This window comes from Salmo trutta, chromosome 11 (genome assembly GCF_901001165.1).
Source record: "Salmo trutta chromosome 11, fSalTru1.1, whole genome shotgun sequence".
NCBI classification, from domain to species: domain Eukaryota; kingdom Metazoa; phylum Chordata; class Actinopteri; order Salmoniformes; family Salmonidae; genus Salmo; species Salmo trutta.
Genome location: NC_042967.1, coordinates 10,770,844 through 10,776,843, shown reverse-complemented (window position 1 = coordinate 10,776,843; position 6,000 = coordinate 10,770,844).

Here is a 6,000-nt window from a genome sequence, read left to right as displayed (position 1 = left end):
GTCCAGTCTGAGTGTTTTATTTTTGCAGCTTGTTCCAGTTGCTAGCTGCAGTGAACTGAAAAGAGGAGTGACCAAGGGAAGTGGGTGCTTTGGGGATTTTTAACAGAATGTGACTGGCAGAACGGGTGCTGTATGTGGAGCATGAGGGTTGTAGTGGGTATCTCAGATAGGGGGGAGTGAGGCCTAAGAGGGTTTTATAAATAAGCATCAACCAGTGGGTCTTGCGCCGGGTATACAGAGATGGCCAGTTTACAGAGGAGTATAGAGTGCGGTGATGTGTCCTATAAGGAGCATTGGTGGCAAATCTGCCTCTCGAGAGCCCCCTTACCTACTAATGTATAAATTACGTCTCCGTAATCTAGTATGGGTAGGATGGTCCTCTGAATCAGAGTGAAAGAGCAGCGATAACGATAGAGGAAACCAAGTCTAGATTTAACCTTTGCCTGCAGCTTGGATATGTTCTGAGAGAAGGACAGTGTACTGTCTATCCATACTCCCAAGTACTTGTATGAGGAGACTCAAGCTCTAAACCCTCAGAGGTAGTCATCACACCGAATCACATGACCTTTGTTTTGGAAGTGTTCAGAACAAGTTTGAGGGCACAGAACGCTTGCTGGGCACTAAAAAAGCTTTGTTGTAGAGCGTTCAACACACAAGTATGACTGTATCATATGCATATTAGTGGATGAGAGTGATTCCTAGAGCCTGAACTTTGTTGTTGATGTAAATTGAGAAGAGCGTGGGGCCTAGGATTGAGCCTTGGGGTACTTCCTTGGTGACAGGCAATGGCTGAGACAGCAGGTGTTCTGACTTTACACATTGCCCTCTTTGAGCGAGGTAGTTAGCAAACCAGGCCAAAGACCCTCAGAGACACCAATAGTCCTTAGCCGACCCAGAAGAATGGAATGGTCTACCCGTATCAAAAGTCAATAAAAATAACAGTACAGCACTGCTTAGAGTCAATGGCAGAGGTAACATAATTTAGGACCTTTAAGGTTGTAGTGACACATCCATAACCAAAGCGGAAACCAGATTGCGTACCAGAGAGAATACTATAGACATCAAGAATGCCAGTCAGTTGATTATTGACAAGGTTTCCCAACACTTTTCATAAGCAGGGCAAGATAGAAATTGGCCTATAACAGATAGCATTAGCTTGATCGCATCCTTTAAATAAACGATGTACCGTGGCTGCCTTCCAAGCACTGGGAATCTCCCCAGAGAGGATAGACAGGTTAAAAAGGTGAGACAGAGGCTCGGCGATGATAACAGAAGAAGAAAGGATCTAAACCATCTGACCCAGATGTTTTTTTGGGGTCAAGCTTAAGGAGCTCCTTTAGCACCTCAGACTGCAGGGAGAAGCTGTGTAGGCCAGCAGGGAAAATAGAGGGAGGAGCATCAGGGCTAGTCGAATTAGAAGGGCTGGGAGATGAAGAAGTGTTGGACGGGCAAGGAGGCATGGCTAAGTCAAATAGGATTCTTGACTTAATGAAGTGGTGATTAGTCTAGGTCCAAAAGGCTTCTTAACAGCTTCTACCCCCAAGCCATAAGACTCCTGAACAGCTAATCAAATGGCTACCCAGACTATTTGCAGGTCATGAAGGAAGGTTTGCTCATTAAAAGTTTTTATCAACCGTCTATAATAAATAAGGACAGGTTGTTTAACTGAGCATTACAAACACAGGCCTTTAAACAGTGATCACTAAGGTCATTACAGAAAACACCAGACTAATAGCAATCAGGATTATTTATGAGGATAACATCAAGGATAGTAGCCTTTTCTGGTGTGTTTGGGGTCATACCTGCACTGGATAGCCAATTCAGAATTATTTTGTGGGTTATTTTAGATATTTTTTATTACATCATGTTTCCGCCATCTTCCTACTACCAAAAAGAGAGATAACTAACCTGGTTTTTGAAGAACATTTCTACTTCATCAAGTTGGATGCGCAGGACATAATGCTCACCCCGGACCGCCGTGCCCTAATCCCCGAGAGTCGGAAAAGAAAAAGGTGGCTTAAGAGAGGCCAACGTGCTGGCACCCTGACGAGTTCATAAACGGCTTCTACCCTCCGTTCTATTTGCAAATGTACAATCACTGGATAACAAACTGGACAAGCTCTGTTCGAGACTATCCTATCAACAGGACCTGAAGAACTGTAACGTATCCTATGTTACTCGGAGTCGTGGCTGAACAAGGACATAATATACATCTCGCTAGATTTTCTATGCATCAGCAGTACAGAACGGCAGAGATGGGTAAATTCAAGGGGGAGGTGAGTGTTTCTTTGTTAACAACAGCTGCTCGCCTGAGTTAGAACACCTCATGATAAGCTTTAGACCATCCTATTTACCAAGAGAGTTTTAATCTATATTTTTCGTAGCCGTCTATTTACCACCAGAAACCAATGCTGGCACAAAGACTGGACAAGACAATGCTCATCCAGAGGCGGCACTCCTAGTGACCAGTGATTTTAACGCAGGGAAACTGAAATCCATCTTACCCTAATAACTACAGTCGAAAAAGCTATACATCACCTTTACTCTCCCTTGCCCTCATTTGGCAAATCTGACCATAAGTATATCCACTTGATTCCTGCTTACAAGCAAAAACTCAAACAGGAAGTACCAGTGACACTCTCAACACGGAAGTGGTCCGATGAAGTGGCTACTAAGCTACAGGTTCGCTAGCACAGACTGGAATATGTTCTGGGATTCATCCAATGGCATTGAGGAGTTTACCACATCAGTCACCAGCTTCATTAATACGTGCATCGATGACATCATCCTCAGTGGCCGTACGTACATATCCCAACCAGAAGCCATGGATTACAGGCAACATCTGTGCTGAGATAAATGCTAGAGCTGCCGCATTTAAGGAGCGGGACACTAATCCGGGTGCTTATAAGAAATCACCCTATGCTTTCCGACGAACCATCAAACCGACAAAGCGTCAACACAGGACTAAGATCAAATCCTACTGCACCAGCTCTGAAGCTCGTCGGATGTGGCAGGGCTGGCAAACTTAAAAAATAAAGGAGAGCCGCACACTCTAGAAGCTCAGATGAAAAAATATTTATGTCCAACGTTTCGACAGACAAGCTGTCTTCATCAGGGTATAATGACAAACACTGTGAGATGACTAATTTATATAGTGTCAAAAAACACACACAGGTGTCTGTAATCATGGCCAGTTGTGGCCTGATATCATTGGTTAATTATCATATATTTAAATAGCATACAAAAAACATAAATGGATAGCATACGATCATAGATACAACTTGGCTACATAAGCCTACAAACATTTACAATAGCAAAATCCCAATAATCTACGTTGAGACCGAAGGGAGCAAGGGTCTTTAAATTAAAGATCCATGCAGCCTCTTGTTTTAACAATACATTGTCGAGGTCACACCCTCTCCTAGGGAGGGTGACATGTTCGATGCCAATATAACGTAGAGACAAAATCGAGTGGGTTTCTCCCAAAAAGTGGGCTGCAACTGGGTAAGTCGAGTTTTTGCACCTAATGGTGCTACAGTGCTCTGGCAAGCTATCATGGATTACAAAGGGAAACCCCGCTGCGAGCTGCCCAGTGACACGACCCTACCAGGTGAGCTAAATGCATTCTATTCTCACTTTGAAGAAAGCAAAACTGAATCATGCATGAGAGCACCAGCTGTTCCAGATGACTGTGTGATAATTCTCTCTGTAGCCAACAAGAGTAAGGCCTTTAAACAGGTTAACATTCACAAGGCTGCAGGGCCAGATGGATTACCAGGGCATGTACTGACCAGCTGGCAAGTGTCTTAACCAACATTTTCAACCTCTCCCTGACCCAGTCAGTAATACCTACATGTTTCAAGCAGACCACCATAGTCCCTGTGCCCAAGAACGTCAAAGTAACCTGTCTAAATGAATATTACCCCGTAGCACTCACATCTGTAGCAATGAAATGCTTTGAAAGGCTGGTCATGGCTCACACCATCACCCAGCCACACTGGACCCACTCCAATTCACATACCGCCCCAACAGATCCACAGATGACACAATCTCTATTGCACTCCACACTGCCCTTTCCCACCTGGACAAGAGGAACACCTATGAGATAATATTGTTAATTGACTACAGCTCAGCATTCATCACTAAGTTAAGGACCCTGGGATTGATCACCTCCCTCTGCAACTGTATCCTGGACATCCTGATGGGCCTCCCCCAGGTGGTAAGGGAAGGCAAAAACACATATGCCATGCTGACCCTCAAAATGGGGGACCCTCAGGGGTGCGTGCTTAGTCCCCTCCTGTACACCCACGACTGCGTGGCCTCGCACGACTCTGACGACACAACGGTGGTAGGCCTGATCACAGACGAGGATGAGACAGTCTATAGGGAGGAGGTCAGAGACCTGGCAGTGTGTTGCCAGGACAACAACCTCTCCCTCAACTTCAGCAAGACAAAGGAGCTGATCACATACTGCAAGAAATGGAGCACTCCCCCATTCACATCAACAGGGCTGTAGTGGAATGGGTCGAAAGCTTTGAGTTCCTCGGTGTCCACGTCACTAAGGATTAATCATGGTCCACACACATCAACACAGTTGTAAAGAGGGCACGACAATGCCTCTTACCCCTCAGGAGGCTGAAAAGATTTGACTTGGGCCCTCAGATCCTCAAACATTTCTACAGCTGCACCAATGAGAGCATCTTGACAGGCTGCATCACCGCTTGCTATGGCAACTGCTTGGCATTCCGACCGCAAGACGCTACAGAGGATAATGCGTACGGCCCAGCACATCAGGAGGGCCGAGCTTCACGCCATCCAGGATCTTCATACCAGGCGGTGTCAGAGGAAGGCCCTAAAATTTGTCCAAGACTCCAGCCACCCAAGTCATAGACTGTTCCCTCTGCTACCCATGGCAAGCATTACCGATGCTTGCCATGTGAGGTAACTACCGATGCTTGCCAGTGAGGTAACTAATTGGTGTCTACAGTGACGATCAACTCTCTCTCTCAGACTCAGTTCTTCTCTGTCACCGGGCTCTATTATCCTCCTGTACATAGAAGGAAGGTAGCTATAGAATTCTCCTGCAACTCTGCAAGTTTCATTTCGAATTCTGGAGCCGGCAGCGAAGCCAAGGGAAACTCTCACGGCTGCTTGTGTTCGTCAAGAGTATATGTGTGCTTTCTGTTTGCTACACGTGTGTGTCTGCTGTGTGATTGTATGTGTGTGTGTTTTACTGCATGTGTATGCACACACAAGTGTGTATGTGTGTGTACGACTGCATCTTTATTACGTGTGTGTACGACTGCATCTTTATTCCAATGTAATCATCCTCTCATCCACTCCAAATGGAGAAGTGAATCTCAGTGGAGGGAGGGAGCGGAGAGGAGAGGCGTAGAGAGAGGCTTTAGAATCTGTTTACGATATTATGGAGATAAAGTCACCTCCGCATAATTCATGACACGGGGAGCGAGATAAGGGGATTAGGCATGCGAACCAGTCCCGTGTGATGCTTTTATCATAACAGACCAAGTGCATGCTGACGACTTGGCGGTGGGTCTGTGTCGTGTGTGTGTGTGTGTGTGTGTTGGTGTCTGTAAGAGTGTGTGTGTTGCCTTTGTGTTTATGCCTGCATATACAGAAGGGAATTGGCGATTGGAGTTGACAGCAGAGTCATCATCAGAGTGGATTATATCTGCTCTGCCTGGGTATTGCCGCTCCCCTGCTTCACCGAGACACACATTACCATAGGGACACGCTTTGTATTAAGCTCCGGTGTTAAGTCGACATCGGCTGCTGGAAGAAAGCGCACGTGACGAAATCAATGTTGTTTTTCTCTCCCTACACTTCCTCAAGGTCGTGTCTTTACTCGGCAGCAAACACAATACAATACTTACTTATTTTTTTCTTCTTCTGGCCCTCAGCAGAGACACTGTTCTGTCACACTGACTGGCATGTGAATGGCACCCTTAGGCAAAGGTAGAGGCTATTGAGGCCATAGAG